At 40.3% G+C, this 17321-nt stretch overlaps 1 pseudogene; it reads left to right on the top strand.

The window, feature by feature from the left end:
* LOC141332957 (uncharacterized) overlaps positions 1-17321 on the top strand; it is a 100265-nt pseudogene that overhangs the window by 30669 nt on the left and 52275 nt on the right.

Genomic DNA, 17321 nt, shown 5'->3' with positions numbered 1-17321 from the left:
AACGTACACTATTAAATCCATTTTGCATTATTACTGTACTAGTCTATGGAATTTTATAATTGTCTGTCTAGAGGATGTTTATGGTGCTACACTATGGAGGATGAGAACTGACTTACGTATAAATAAATAAATAAATGAAGAAATACATAAATGCAGAAATTAATAAATGTAGAAATACATAAGTTATTGAATAAATAAATGCTGACATAAATATAGAAATACATATACAAATTAATAAATCCATAAATAAATGAATGATTAAATAAACACTGAAGTAAATAAATAAATGTAGAAATACATAAATAATTATGTCAAAAGTGTCATTTTTAATTGCGCTATTTTGTACCATTTGTTATATACTACATTTGGATAAAAGCATGTATAGCACAATTCAAAATGACACTTTTGACAAAATTATACATTATGTATTTCTACATTTATTTATTTACCTCAACATTTATTGATTCATTTATGTATTTCTACATTTATTAATTTCTGCATTTCTGCATTTATTTATACTCAGGTCATTCCTCGTCCTCCATACTACACTATCCCATTTTCTCTGAAGAACAACTATTGCCAAATACATGACAATGTTTACCTTGTGTTTTAAACCCACTATTAAGTACTGACTGTTAAATGTGTGTAAATTAATGTATACAATATAGACATAGAAACCATTAATAATTAAAATTATGTTAAATGTTAAATACAGAGTTGGTGTGTTTCATAACACAAATAAATAGAATTTTGTTTCTAAAGCAGATCCTTACCAGCTCTTGAAAGGACACGAACATCATATTTTTTCCAGTCTGCTCCTGGCACTTCACATTTTTGCACAGCTCTATTAATGCGTTCATCACTTTTATAATTCGGCCATGAAGTAACACCATCTTCAAACCATGATTCTGATATGATGTTCACAGTCTTTGTTTCCATAAATTCCACAACTAGAAACATCTGAAAAAGAAGTTGTTGCAGAAATTATTACATATTTTAAAAGACAATCCATATGATATACAACATTGGAAACACTTCTTTAACATTGTCCTTCACTCCATATATTTGCATTGTTTGCTCAATTCTGTTATTACCATCATTACCAACTTGACTTTTCCTGCAAAAGATTCTAAATTACACATGCACAAGGAACAACATATACACATAATCTGTTACATTTACTGTTATTAAATGTAATTAACAATTAGTTAACTGTTAAACTTTCATAGTCCACGGGGCCCACTGCTCTGCACATTTCGTTGAGAACCACTGAGTTAAGTAACACCAACATTCTTTAAAGGGATAGTTGATTGTGATTTCACTTTTTAAACTTTAGTTAGTGTGTAATGTTGCTGCTTAAGCATGTGCAAAGTTATGATGCTGAAAGATCAAAGCAAACAGAGATATTGTAGTTCAATGCCTACAAATACGGCTGCTAGGGACTACAACAAGCTACATCCCAGGATGGTGACATCACAAACCCTCACATTTACAACAACCCCACTCCTGGAAACATGCAACAAAGGGGGTGAGGCCATGTTGCGCTTTAGAGAAGAGGAAGAGTGCTATCAAACCAAAATGCCAAAATGACTATCAAACCTCTGCAGCTGATCCAGAATGCAGCAGTGAGAGTGGTCTTTAACAAGCCAAAGAAAGCCCAGGTGACACCCCGCTTCATCAGTTTGCACTGGTTACCAATAGCCACTCGCATGAAATTCAAGGTACTGAAATTTGCCTTCAGCCAACTTACATTAAACACTTCATTTATAAATATTCCCATTCACTGGTTTAAATCTTATCTCACTGGTAGGTTTTTCTCAGTGGCCTGGGGAGGTAACCAAAGCACATCAAGTGGTCACTGGGGTTTCTCAGGGATCAGTTTATGGGCCCCTCCTCAACTCCATGTACTGTACACTACATCAGTGTAGCAGCATTGACTACACAGAGCTGTAGTTCACTGACAAGCTAAGCAACATTGTGTTCATCATTGGATATGTATCGCCTCCAAAAATGAATGTGATATTGCATAGCTTGTCAGTAAACTACGGCTCTGGGTAGTAAATACACTGCAAAAAATGCTTTTCTAGCTTAGATTTTTTGTCTTGTTTCCAGCCAAAATATCTAAAAATTCTTAAATCAAGAAGGATTTTCTAAATGAGTAAAAATTATTTTCTTGTTTTCAGAAAAAAAAAAGTCAAAATTAAGTTAATTTTTGCTTGAAACAAGCAAAATAATCTGCCAATGGGGTAAGAAAAATAATCTTGTTTTCTGTTTGAAATAAGATTTTTTTTCTTACCCCATTGGCACATTATTTTGCTTGTTCTAAGCAACAACTCACTTAATTTTGACTTGTTTTATCTGAAAACAAGAAAATAATTTTTACTTGTCTAGAAAATTCTTCTTAATTTAAGAATTTTTTGATATTTTGGCTGGAAACAAGACAAAAAAATCTAAGCTAGAAAAGCTTTTTTTGCAGTGTACTGCTCCATCAGAGGACTGGAATTGAGAAGTGTTCAAGAGAAAAAATGAAAATCAAACAGGTTTGAAACAACTTAGGGATAAGTAAATGGGGAGTAAATTTTCATTTTTGGGTGAACTATCCATTTAATGGAACACATTGTCTGAAATAGGCTTCATCAAGTAGTTTTGGTAGCATTTTTATTATTATTTATTGGGGATACTCACATGGTCAAAATCCAGTATCCAGAAAGCTTTTGCAGTAAAGCAGCTCTTCAGTAGTTCTTTTGTCAAGTCAGTCTTTGTAGTTTTGTCTCCCACTCCTAAACCATCCTAGACCCTCACCTTCCATAACCCCCCACCTATATCCTGGAACTAATAGATCTGTGTACTAGAACTGGCCATGCAAGAGGGGCATGACAACAAACTTATCTTTGTAAGGAAGGAGCACACACTTGTGAGAGATCTGTGATGCTTTGGCTACCCTAAATGGACCTGTAGGCTCAGACACAATAAATACTCTAAGAAAATCAGAGCTCATTGGATAGTTAAAGAAATTTACCATGTCTGTAAAAACTCGAAACACTACATATATTCCCTCAACAGACTGAACAATGTTATGGATAACACAAATGTCTTTGCCTATAGCAAAAACATTGTTGCCTCTGGAAACTTTCACTGACCAACGTTCAGTCTGCAGCTCCCTGTACTGTGCTGTTGCTTGAAGGCCATCAGGAACAGGTCCAACATAATGTTGCATTCTCAAAGCTTTACAGGGCAACTCAACAGTACTGATTTTTTCAACCTCTGATAATCTTCTTATTATCTGCGCAAGAGGAAATTCTGGCTTTCTCACAAACTTCTTCAGTGTACGGAGGTAATTTTCATATGGAAAAGCTGAGATGGAGTCTAAAGAACCATGCAATTTGGCATCAGCTGACAGGTGGACCAAGGCATGCACATTATACACTAGGGCATCTTTTCCATAAAGCTCCCCAACGTGTTTTGTAAATGTTGTCAGCAGTGTGTTTGCGTAATTGTTAAATGAAGAACACAGCTGAGGACTGATAAGAATGCACATACCTGTATAAAATAACATAAAGTTATTATACAAAGTACTCTCTAAATATGGTGCTAAAGCAACAGAACCAGTATACAACAGAAATTGTCTAAATTCGGTAGCTTTCCAACGGTCTAGTTCCCTCAAAGATCTTGGCTTCCTTGCAAACTCAACAGGTATGTATGCACGCATCTGAGTCAGACTTTGAGAAATACGGTCAACAAAACTGGAGGACAAGCGGAATTTCAAAGGGCCTTTCAGCCAAAGCTGTAACAATTTGCGCATGACACCTAAACATGCAAGGTGCATGTAGTCTAGAGGAAATCTAGTCACCATGCCCACGTCTACACCAGAAAACCCATGTGGTCCATCATGATGATGGCCCTCGTCAGCTCTGTCTGCAAATGATAAATCAGTCCGTAACACAAAATCATTCTGGGGGTATGTCATTCTGTTGTTAAAGTAAACACCTGGCTGGCGACACTTGTCACATCCATGATATCCATTGTGAGCCTTTGTATTTTTTACAAAAGCTCTAGCAGGGGTATCACACACAACAGAATCCAGTTCAAAGAAAACCCTTTTTTCTTTAAAACAGACTCCTTCCTGCAGCTGCTTTAATTCGTGGGTGAAGTCTCTCAAGAATTCATCAGGGGCATTTGGTTTTTTTGTACCACAAAAGAGCCCGATAACAACAGGTTCTTTCATTGGGACATTTAACAAAAGTCCTAAAATGGGCCATAACTGTAAATTTGTACTCCTAAACAATGGAAGGCCATCAATATTTATCTGCAATTTGAAAGTAAAGCCATCTGCAACCTTTTCAATTAGTTGGGTTAGGGTGTTACCGATAGCTGTCAGGATACCTCTATAATGATACATCCCACCACATTTCTGATGGATCTTATATTCGGTTTTTGTTTTAAGGATGGTTCTAGCATCCTTTGGCAGTTCTGGGTGGTACACTCTCAACAAACTAAGAAGGGCTGTGAGGGCAACTAAAGAAACACCAAACTCTATAGACCAGTTGGCTAGTCTTTCAACAAGACTGACTGGCTTATCTGCAAGCTCTGATTCTGACTCAGATTCAGTGTCAGGCTCTGAAACATTTTGTGTTTCAGTCAATCCTCCAACATCATCTGAGCAAACTGAATCTAAATGCTCATATGTCTGAGAGAGTCTTGAGTCATTGTCATTGGTGGTGGAATATGTGTCATCTTTGTAAGCTGAAGCTGGCTCTGGTTGTAAGTCTTCTGCAATGTCATGCAGTTGAGGAGAGATCCCCCATATGATTGTAAAGCGCTTTGGGTGTACGGAAATACACATGAAAGCGCTATACAAATGCATCATTCATTCATTCATGCAGTCGTTTTTCAAGTGAAACTCGAGCCCTCCGTCTGACTCCAGAGGTTGATAAAGGCAATTCCCTCCTTTTCATTGTCTCTAAAAAGACCAAATTGTGACCAAAAAAATCTTTACAAGGTTTGACAATCAGCAAATTCATTTCAAGGGATAGTTCACCCAAAAATGAAAATGTGATGTTTATCTGCTTACCCCCAGGGCATCCAAGATGTAGGTGACTTGTTTCTTCAGCAGAACACAAACAAAGATTTTTTTTACGAAAACCGGTGCAGTCTGTCAGCCATATAATGGAAGTGGATGGGCACCAAACCTTTAAAAGTAAACAAAAACATGCACAGACAAATCCAAATTACACCCTGCGTCTCACGGCAATACATTGATGTCCTAAGACACGAAACGATCGTTTTTTTGCGAGAAACTGATCAGTATTTATATCATATTTTACCTTTGATACACAGCCACGTCCATCTGTGATGAGCACGAGTTTATCATCCGGCTCGTTACATGTGAACGTGCTCTGGCGTAGTATATGCAAACACCGGAAGCGATCTGTCACATGTATACGACACTCATTGTTTACACAGTGCACAGAGATTGTGGGTATAGCGGCTATTCAAAATGGTAATAACTTGAGCTTATCCTGATTGTTCAAATCGATTTAAAGCTAAAAGATTACGTTTGCTTGAGCAAACTCCATCCGGGACTTTTCACCGATTTCCCCTTCTGGTGTTTGCGTATTCTACACCAGAACGCGTACACAGGTAACAAGCCTGATGATAAACTCGTGCTCATGACAGATGGACGTGGCTGTGTATCAAAGGTAAAAAAATGATATAAATACTGTTCAGTTTCTCACAAACCGATCATTTTGTGTCTTAGGACATCAATGTATCGTCACAAGCCGCAGGGTGTAATTTGGATTTGTCTGCGCATGTTTTTGTTTACTTTTAAAGGTCTGGTGCCCATCTACGTCCATTATTTGGCTGGCAGACTGCACCGGTTTTCATTAAAAATCTTCGTTTGTGTTCTGCTGAGGAAACAAAGTCACCTACATCTTGGATGCCCTGGGGGTAAGCAGATAAACATCAAATTTTCATTTTTCGGTGAACTATCCCTTTAAGGGGTAATTTTCAGTTAATGATTTCACTGAATTTGCCGGTTTAAAATGTGTTATATAATGTGAAGGAGAAAAAACAATATTGTGTCCCCTGTATGTGTGATTTTTTTAGATCTCTGTATAAATAAGGTAAGGAATCACCGTGTACTTGTCTGTTTGTTGCTTTTCTGTACTTATTATTAACTAATTATAGGTCACATTGTTATAGTTCAATGCTGTGGACACAAATATAGTTTTAATTATGCTGATATTTATCCTTTTTTCGTGTAAACAGGCCTTTAGTCTTTAGCTTTTGTTATTGTGTATGATGGTATGCTGCTGGTATGACACAGACTGCTACATGACTGTCAAGACAGCTAAACTGTTCAGAATGCTTAGTGTAAACTGTAAAGTTGTTTTAATGAGCATTTGTCCAGAAAAACTGCAAGCCATAATCAGCCCTAATAGTTAATTATACAAAGCGGCATTCAAATAGCTTGAATTATTCAATTAAATACTAAAAACAACAAAAAAGACTTACCCTACAGTACACCTGGTTCTCTGGTGGAAATCTGAAATGGATTTTTATATAGTTGTTGTTATTGTTATATAGTGTTGATGGACAATTTCTTCATTGCTATATAAATTGCTGTCTACCCAACCATGCTGAATTTCAATCTCAATACATGTCAGTCATCTCACTTAATCGCGATATCACAAACTTCAAAATGAACAGAGCTTCATCTATATCAAATAATCTGTTATCGCATCTTTTAAAGTAAGATTTTTTTAGATTTTCGGCCAAAATAACCATTTATTCTAGATTATTGACTTAAAGCACTGTGAGAAGCAGGATGAGCAACATAGAGAAGCACTTTAATTAGTTGCAGTCTGCAGATATCATATAATAACATTAGCCTATCACTACAATTACCACACGGTAAACACTGACAGTAAAAATTAATAGAAGCAGTAAAAATTAGTAAGTTACATATAAGTAACTTACAGGCTGTCTGCTTCGTGTTAGCATGCCCTTTGCTAACATACGAACAGGCTAACATTACTATTCAGTACCAATTTTACTTAATTTTCAAACGTTTTTTTTAGTTTAAAGAGTACACAACATAATCAAAAATACATTAATTTATTAATAGAACAGTTTAAGCACACTGTCACTTACCTTGGTAAGGTTTATGGCTCTCAGGACGTAGGAATATCGATCGTGACTACAACTCCAGAAAATTTTGCGCGCTCGTTTCCACGGACACGGCCCAGATCCGGCTTTGCGACTGTTGTTCCCGCCCACTGAAACTCGTTTCGGGCTGAATCCGTGTTACAGCACTGAAACAGATGTGACTGTTATGCGGATTTGCCGGTTTGAAAACGGATCCGGCACGGAGTCAGCTGCTGTCTGGGAAGTGTGACACATGCAAAAAAAATAAATAATCAGGAAGGGGGCCAACACTTTTCCACACCACTGTATGTGTTAATTGTTTTAAATTTAGTATACTTGTACAGCACTTTAATAAACACTTGTTGTATTTAAAAGTGATTTAAATTAGATAAATAAACTTTGACATTGACCTAACAGGTCAGTTTAACAGCCCGTTTTTTGATTGGCTAACATAATTGCCCCCTTAACAAAACCTCAGAAAGAATTGTGTGGGGATTTTATCCCCTTTTTTTCACCGTCTCTTTCTAAATTTGTTGCATTTTATTCCCTAGGAGACAAAAATTGTACAGGAAAATTAAGATTAGTCTGTATATAGATATGTATAGATCCTAAACTCTGTCATTAGATTTTCTAGATTTTTTATTTATTAACTGTATAACGGCCAGCCTAAACTCTGTAGGGTACCGGCTGAGCAGGATGTTTTGTGCCACTAAACTGGGGTTAACTTTTATTCCTTTTTTTCCCACCTTAGACCTAACAGCGCTGAAATTGGAGAGGGAGGTACTGAATGAAACTGAAGATCAGTTTGAGAATCTTCATGATTTCGTATCTGGAGAAAAATCTTTTTGTTCCTTACAGTTTGAAAAGACTTCTAAACAAAAAAGAGCTCAAACTACAAACCTTGAAGTCCACCAGAAAATTCACACTAGGGAGAACCCTTTTACCTGCCAACAGTGTGGAAAGAGTTTCACTCTAAAAGGAAGCCTTAAAACACACATGAGAATTCACACTGGAGAGAAGCCTTACACATGCAAACAGTGTGGAAAGAGTTTCACTCGTAAAGGATTCCTTAAGATTCACATGAGTTTTCACACTGGAGAGAAGCCTTATACCTGCCAGTGCCAACAGTGTGGAAAAAGTTTCACTCTAAAAGGAAGCCTTAACACACACATGAGAGTTCACACTGGAGAGAAGCCTTACACATGCAAACAGTGTGGAAAGAGTTTCGCTCAAAGTGGTAACCTTGAAGTCCACCAGAAAATTCACACCATGGAGAGTCCTTTTATCTGCCAACAGTGTGGAAAGAGTTTCACTCAAAAGGGAAGCCTTAAAATTCACATGAGAGTTCACACTGGAGAGAGGCCTCACACATGCAAACAGTGTGGAAACTGTTTCAGTCAAAAAGGAAGCCTTGACAGGCACATGAAAATTCATAATAAAGAGAAGCCTAAGAGATCCCCTTACTGTAGAAAGAGTTTCAAACAAAATGTATAGAATGGAGCATTCTAATTCACATTTAAAGCATTATGTTTTGTCCATAGTACACTTTAAGCTCAGTCAACACAATATAGCTAGTTGACACGGTAATGCATAAAAGAGCAAGGAATAATATGGATTATGGACAATGCGTTTGCTCTGTCTACAATGTAAGAACTTCACATTTGTATATCATGAATTGAAAAGAGATCTCACAGGAAGTGCACAATAAAGGACATTGTTAGCATTTTTAACATCGCCGTTTCAGGGTTACAACTACAACCCTTGTTCCCTGAGAAAGGGAGGGAGACACAAGGACATACAGAGACAGGCTCCTCCCTCCGTCGACTCCAACTTAGACTCTGTTCATCATTCTCTTCCTTGTGTTGTTCCATCAGTGCAAGGGTGCACCTTCCAGAAGGGGGATGATATGCCAGGAATATGGACCTGTTTTTGTTTCTGTGTGCCCTTTTTTGGTCGCTTTCCTTTCCTTTAGTCTAGTTAGTCATTCTGTGCACCCGTGTTCCCCAGTTACCCCATATATTAAAATCAAAGTCTGTGCATTCTGTCTCTGTTGGGTCTCTATCGTCCAGACGTATTGTCTGTCTTCCCTGTTCAAGTATTGGTGCAATTTTATTAAGCACTGTCCCCCCGCTTCAGATTGATAGTTGTCAATCCCTGTTTACACCTGTTATAAAACTTTTTTGCAACATATATAATTGATTTATTTGTTAAAAGGCAAGCATATGACCAAATAATATAATGAAGAACATACATTTCCTTAAAATTATGACAGTTCACTGGTTTACAAACACACTAATATTCAAAGAAATAATAAACTCACAAAACTGAAGCTAAACAATCCTTGTGTTGAATCTTTTTATAAACTGATCATGAATTTACTAAAGCTGAGTTACTAAAATGAGATGTGTGTGTTTAATAGTTATGTTTGTTCCAACAGGTTGAAGTCCCCATTATATCAAAACAGTTTTTTTTTTTTTTTTTGGCTTTTAGTATGACTACGTTAGCCTTACATTTAACTATAAACTACCTGTCTCTCATTGTCCCCATCTTTGATTTTCATTCACTAGCTGTCCTTGTGTTATCATCTGTGTTTTTTCTTCGCACCTGTCCAAATTTTCTGGTTTGTCTGTCTCCAGTTGCGCACAATGTATGTTAATAGTGTAAGCCAGTTTGTAGATTATGTATTATTATCTGTATCTGTGTCTCACACAAAATTATACATTTTGTTGTTGTTAATTTTTATTAATCTCAGATTTTTTATGATTAGCTGGTTTGGGATAACCAACCATTTTTGATCTTGATCTTTATGTAGTTTATATGTGTCACACCAGGCCAGCAGAGGGAGCCTTGCCCCTCACTGACTGTTGCTGCTCCCTCTGCTGCTTCGCTGGTTACTTCCTGTTTGTCAGCCATAAAAGCCGGCTCAGCACACACTCTCACTGCGAAGTATTGTTTTGCTCCAGCGGACTCTACCGAGCATTTTTCCTTGTTCCCAGGTTTTCCTAGTTTCCTTGTTGTTTTGCCCTAGCCCTAGCCATAGTTCTGTTTTGTTTTCTCAGTCTTAGTCATAGGTTCCTAGTTTCTTGTTTTCATTTCATTTGTTTACTTTGGACTGCCCTCCTGGATTTTGACCCTACGCCTGTTTACTGGATTACGCTCTTGGATTATCTTTGCTGTTGTTTGCTGGTGTTTTCGACCTTGACTGTTCGACCACGATTTGTTTTAATAAAGCCTTGCATTTGGATCCTCACTCTCAGTCGTCCCGCTTGTTAAGGAATACTTCGCCACACCCGGATCCAGCGGCTTTACCCACCAGCAGTACAACCCACCAAGAATGGATTCAGCAGGAAGTTTGTCCAACCCCGTAAGTCTGCTTTGCTCCATCTTTCAAAATGGCCGTCCCATTGAGCACTATGTGAGGGAGTTTATGGCTTATTGTTACCTGGCACCTTGCAATGAAACCATCATCAAGGAATGTTTCTGGAGGTTCTTGGACGCAGATATCGGTGACAATTTACCCGATGAGGACCCTAGTTGGAGCCTCACACAGTTTATTGACTTTGTGTTGTTGCATTGTGGATCTCCGTACACTGTGGGAGTACTAGAAGGGCCTCAGCACAAGATGTCTGCCAGCCTAGAGCCTCCGCACAAGATGTATGCCAGTCTAGAGCCACAGCACAAGATGTCTGCTAACCCTAAGCCACAGCACAAGATGTCTGCTAGCTCCGAGCCACGGCACAAGATATCTGCCAACCTAGAGCCTGTTCATAAGATGGCTGCCTTTCCTGAGCCTGTTCACAAGATGACTGTCCTTCCTGAGTCTGTTTTCAAGATGGCCGCCCTATAGGACCCAGCTCACAAAAAGACTACCCCGCCCAAGTTCTCTTGCAAGATGGCCGCCACCCCAAAGCCCATTCACAAGATGGCCGCCACCCCAAAGCCTGTTCACAAGATGGCTGTCCCTCCTGAGCCTGTCACAAAGATGGCCGCCGCCACGCCAGCGTGTGCACCCAAGATGGCCGCCATACCAGAATCTGCACCCAAGATGGCTGCGCCACTCCAGAGTCTGCCCCCAATATGGCTACCATCCCAAAGCCCGTTCACAAGATCGCCGCCCTTCCAGAGACAGTCCCCAAGATGGCCGCCTTTCCCGAGTCTGTTCACAAGATGGCCGCCCTTCTAGGGCCTGTTCACAAAATGGCCGCCCTTCCAGAGACAGTTCACAAGATGGCCGCCGTTCCTGCACCCCCGGCCAAGATGGCCATCCTTCCCGAGTCTGCTCACAAGATGGCCACCAGCCCAGAGCCACTGAACAAGATGGCCGTCCTTCCAGAGCCTGTTCACAAGATGGCCACCCTTCCCGAGTCTGTTCACAAGATGGCCACCGTCCCAAAGCCTGTTCACAAGATGGCCTCCGTTCCTGAATTCCCAGGCCAAGATGGCCGCCACACCAGAGCTACTGCACAAGATGGCCGCCCGACCAGAGCCTGTCACAAATATGGCCGCCATGCCGGACTCACGCCAAGCCATAATCCTGATGCCAGCGCCAGCCTACACCGAGTCTGCTGCTCCAGAACCAGATCACGCTATGTCTGTCAAGCCTCGGCCACCTTACATCACAACATCAGCCAAGCCAGCGCCTGCTAATGCTACGTCAGCCAAGCCAGCGTCTGCTAACTCCACGTCAGCCAAGCCAGCATTTGCTAAAGCCACGTCAGCCAAGCCAGCATCTGCTAACACCACGTCAGCCAAGCCAGCGACTACTAACATCACATCTGCCAAGCCAGCGTTCGCCAGTATCACATCAGCCAAGCCACAGCCTGTGCATGTCATGTCTGCTGCTCCTGTACAGTCAAGTTACAGCTGCTGATCCTGTCAAGTCAAGTCGAGTTACCGCTGCTGTTCCTGCAAGGTCAAGTCATGTCACAGCTGCTGTTTCTACAAAGTCAAGTCATATCATTGCAGCTGTTCCTGTCAAATCAAGTCACGTCACAGCTGCTGTTCCTCCTGAGTCAAGTCAAGCAGCACTCCCCGAACCAAGTCAAGCAATTCCACTTCCTGAGTCAAGTCAAGCAACTTCACTTCCTGAGTCAAGTCAAGCAGCTCTTCCTGAGTCAAGTCAAACAGCCGCTCCTTCAACGTCTAGTCAAATCACAACCGTTCCAGCCATGCCAAGTCATGTCTCAGCAGTTCCCTCCGAGCCAAGTCAAGCCAAAGCTGTTCCCTCTAAACAAAGTCACGTCTCGCCCGAACGTCCAGAGCCAAGTCATGTATCATCCAAGCGTCCAGAGCCAAGTCATGTCTTGCCTGAGCGTCCAGAGCCTTCGCTTCCAAGCCACGCAGAGCCCTCACTCCCAATCCAAGCACGCCTCTCATCTTCCAACCCGGTGGGCATCCCATTGCCGACTGCGTTACCTGTGATGGCAATCGCCATTTTGAGTGTGTGGGCTGCACACTGCGTCCCAGAGGCCTCATCTATCCATAACTCTGTCAACGAGTCTGCTCTGGAGGCCTCATCTGTCCACGTGTCCGCTGCGCCTATACCTCTTTCGGAGGTGGCGTGCATAGCGGAACTCCTTGCCCTGCCAGCGCCGCCAAGGCTTCACGCTCTGCCCGCTCCGCCAAGGCTTTATGCTCTGCCCGCTCCGCCAAGGCTTTATGCTCTGCCCGCTCCGCCAAGGCTTCATGCTCAGCCTGCCCCGCCTAGACTTCCAGTCGTCCCTGTTACGGCTATGGAGGCCGTCTTAGAAGACTCTGTCTGCCTTGTCACGGCTATGGAGGCCGTCCCGGAAGTCCCTGTCCACCTTGTCACGGCTATGGAGGCGGCGTTCTCCCCTGAACTCTCTATTTCTTCCCCTGCTCTGTCTGCCTCCTCTATCTCTGCTCTCCCCAGATCCCAGTCCATGACGTGGCTGCCTGCTTCCGCCCTGGAGGGCCTCTGTTTTGTTTTCTCAGTCTTAGTCATAGGTTCATAGTTTCTTGTTTTCATTTCATTTGTTTACTTTGGACTGCCCTCCTGGATTTTGACCCTGCGCCTGTTTACTGGATTACGCTCTTGGATTATCTTTGCTGTTGTTGTTTGCTGGTGTTTTCGACCCTGACTGTTCGACCATGATTTGTTTTAATAAAGCCTTGCATTTGGATCCTCACTCTCAGTCGTCCCGCTTGTTACAATATGCTTGGCTTAACACTTAATTTCTTACTCTTAACTTATGATCTGTCTCTGCCTTCTATGTACCATTCTTACTGTCTATTGTAACAATGTGCAAAACACACAAAAATAGCTGATTGTTAGTGTCTTTAGTATTGACTTTTGACTTTGCTGCACAAAAACTCAAAGAAAATAGTACATATCTCTGCAAAACAGGATCTCAGCCTAATTGAAAATCACCAGACTCCCTATCCCTATCAAAGAGGCTTAATTCTTGATTTGTAAAGCTGTGGATCTTCAGCACCATGGACAGCAGCCGATCCAGAGCTCAGAGCAGCAGTGGATGTGACGACTACCAAAGCAATAACAGACATCCATGCATTCCAGTCAAGACTTTGTTTGGTTTACTGTTGCATTTTCCGAAATCTTGATATGGGAAGGTAAAATACTTTCAAACTTAGCTACTAATAGTTTTTCATTAATGTATTCAATTTTGTAAAAACCATCAGCAATATCTGTCAAATAGCAAGGTTTTTAGGCAGTTCTGACATGTCTTCAATGTTAAGAATTTTCTAGGACAAGGTGAAAACGTTGTATAGGAGTGACCAATACACATATAATTCATATAATTATTTACAGGTAGAACACAGCAACGAGGCAGAGGTCAGACTAATGAAGCACGTCAACATGGTCCGCTGTGAGCCATCCAGCTGAAGATCCTGAACCTCTTCATGAGTGGCATGAAATGAACTGGCAGCAAACCTTTTCTTCACTTCAATGATAATAGCAAGGCCAGCCAGTGACACTGACAGGCTGTACAGAAGTCTGCCCTGTCTTAAATCACCTCTTGTCCAAATTCTGTGAACCGTATCAGCCAAACATTGTTGCAAAACTTTGATGAGAGGATGCTCCTGTGGCGTGGGCACCTCTGTTTCAGGGTGTACAATGCTCAAAAACCCAGTAAATATGAATAGAAATCCTACATATTGTGCGATTCTAAAACGGTACTGTCAAAAATGCTGAGTTTCTGGCAACTTTTTAAAAGAGTTAAAATACTTTTGAAATGTCTTATCAGTATCTTAGAAATGTTTGCACTAATGCTGTGCACTAATGTAGGTTTTGCAACTGAACAAAGTACATCAAGGTGATTTTAAGTAAACTGCAAAAGCTATTGGTTAGTAATAGATACATTGAAAAAGTAGTATTCTTCAACATTTTTAAAAGACTCAAGATAAAATTGAATCCCATTAAAATCATGTAGAAATGATCCTACAAGACATTTATATCTTGTCCTATAAGACAATTCCTAACGGAATCCAAGGAACACTTCCAAAGATGATAGAAATTCTAATTAGAATCCTTTGTTTTATGCTCTATGTAAGGGAATATTTTGCAGATTCTGAAAAGATGTAAACTGTTGACTTTAACTGTAGTTCCTCACAAATAGTTGTGATTTAGCTCAAAAGGGAAATGTATATAAATAATTAATTTATGACTAATTATGATTACAATTATCAGATGCCAGAATTAACTGTAACAGAATTAAATATCGCCATCGACTAATCTGTTAGTCCAGCGAACATTCAGGTTAATTTCACAGCAACTCTAAGCAATGATATTTTCTTGGCTGCAAAAAAATAACATTCTTACAGTTTTAATGCATTAGAGCATGTAGCTTGATCAGAATCGTAAAGGGACATTCATTTACAAGACAGAATCAGAAACCCATGTAATTTGTGCACAAGAGTTTAAGTAAGTACTAACACATGACTAATCTAAACGAACAAACATACAATCACTCATACATGGAGGAAGGTCAAGTCAAATTGGATGAATGGAGCCAATAGAAAAACAAGAAAAATGAGCCTATGAAAAGAGTCAATTAACCACCTGAATGAAACCATCAGTGCCATTTTACAATGGGGTTTACAAATTAAACTTTTTAAACATATGTTTGTTTGGTTAAATGTATGATACTTGCATTGCCTTTGTCATTGACGAGTGTCTGGATGCAGTTTTGGGTGAAAGTCTTGATGGTTTCAAGGTTTTGGAATTGGGATCACGTTCTTCCAGGTTCGAAGAGCGATGAGTTCCAAAGGTGTCCTGACTCTGTGGTGATTGGGAGTTTCTTCCAAGGTGGAAAGTGAAGAAGAATAATGAGCTGAGAGAGAGACCCAGCTGAAATCTTGTGAACTTTGGGGAATAAAAAGACAAGGCTGCAGGGCCTGGCACAGGCTTAGGGTTCTGGAGAGTTTTAGTTCATCTTCCTCATCTTCCTAGGAGTTCAAGGTCTGCCAGGCGCAGATGCATCGGCTCTGGGACTTATCAACCAGAAGATAGCAAGGTGATGAGACACGGGACTAAAAGAACTGAGAAAAGCCAGGAGAACTGAGGCGAGTCACTGTGTGAAGCCTTTATCTCTAATGGGGGTTACAGTCAGGAGAAGGTAATTGAGAGGCCAGGTTAATTGATAATTGGAAGGCTAGAGAGCCAATGGTGACTCTTGCTTTTGGAGGGAAAGTTTACAACTCTTTGTCTGTAAGCATGGTATTTGCATATGTGCTGGGATTGGTTGTTCATGAAAAAACTACTAAAGATTCTTAAAACACTAATTTGTTGCATAGGTATCAAAAGATTAGACACCCATCTTTTTAGATCATCAACGAATTCAACGAGACCAAACATGTTATATGTGTGATTATACTACGTAGTGATCTATCATAACACATGCATAAAAACATTTCACAATACAAAAGACAAAATAAATGAAAAGTAGTAACATACACAATGATCTGAGGATATGTGTGTTCGTTCACAGAAAGGGTTTTCAGAATTAATGAAAGATGTTAGTTCCTATGGTAGTATGTGTCCTTTTTAGAGTATTGGGGAAAATTCTCTCTACATACTTTTGAGTTGTAAAGATTATCTGGTCTGGCAGAGTAGTCCTGGTTGCCATAGTAAGACCATTTGCAGAAATTATGGTATCCTGTGTTGTGGATTGGGTGAAGGGGGTCTGTGATCATTTGTTAATCTAATGAAAAATTATTATTTGGTAAATCTAATGAACAACTGTTTATGATTGGTCCGGACCCTACATTGTTTTTTCCGAGCAACACATAGGCAACAAAGAATGTCAGTTTGTAGAGTAATTTACAACAGCTTCAGATGTGGCTCAACCAAACAGAATCAAGGACCAAAACTGTTTTATACATTTTGGTTGAAACTCTTTCCACACTGAGGGGATCTGTCAGCCTTCTCTCTGTTGTGAATTTAAATGTGCCTGTTAAGATTTTCTTTCAGAGTGAAACTCTTTCCACACTGTTGGCAGATAAAAAGGCTCTATCTATTGTGGATATTCATGTGCTTGTCAAGGTGTTCTCGTTGACGGAAACTGTTTCCACATTGACTGCATATGTAAGGCTTCTCTCCAGTGTGGATCTTCATGTGCCTGTCAAGGTTTCCTCGTTTACTGAAACTCTTTCCACATTGATTGCATGTGTAAGGCTTCTCTCCAGTGTGAACTCTCAGGTGGTCTCTAAGGTTTCCAGGATTACTGAAACTTCTTCCACACTGATGGCATGTGAAAGAGTCATCTCCTGTGTGAATTCTCATGTGACTTTCAAGGTGTACTTTTCGAGTGAAACTCTTTCCACACTGTTGGCAGATGAAAGGCTTCTCTCCAGTGTGAATTTTCATGTGGACTTTAAGGTTTGCATTTTGACTGAAACTCTTTCCACACTGTTGACAGATGAAACGCCTCTCTGCAGTGTAAGGCTTCTCTCCAGTGTGGATCCTCATGTGCTTGTCAAGGTTTCCTCGTTGACTGAAACTCTTTCCACACTGTTTGCAGGCGTAAGGCCTCTCTCCAGTGTGACCTCTCATGTGAATGTTAAGGCAACTTTTTCTAGAGAAACTCTTTCCACACTGTTTGCAGGCGTAAGGCCTCTCTCCAGTGTGACCTCTCATGTGAATGTTAAGGAAACTTTTTCTAGAGAAACTCTTTTCACACTGTTTGCAGGCG

This window comes from Garra rufa, chromosome 4, assembly GCF_049309525.1.
Source record: "Garra rufa chromosome 4, GarRuf1.0, whole genome shotgun sequence".
NCBI lineage: Eukaryota > Metazoa > Chordata > Actinopteri > Cypriniformes > Cyprinidae > Garra > Garra rufa.
This window is presented reverse-complemented; position numbering and strand designations above follow the sequence as displayed.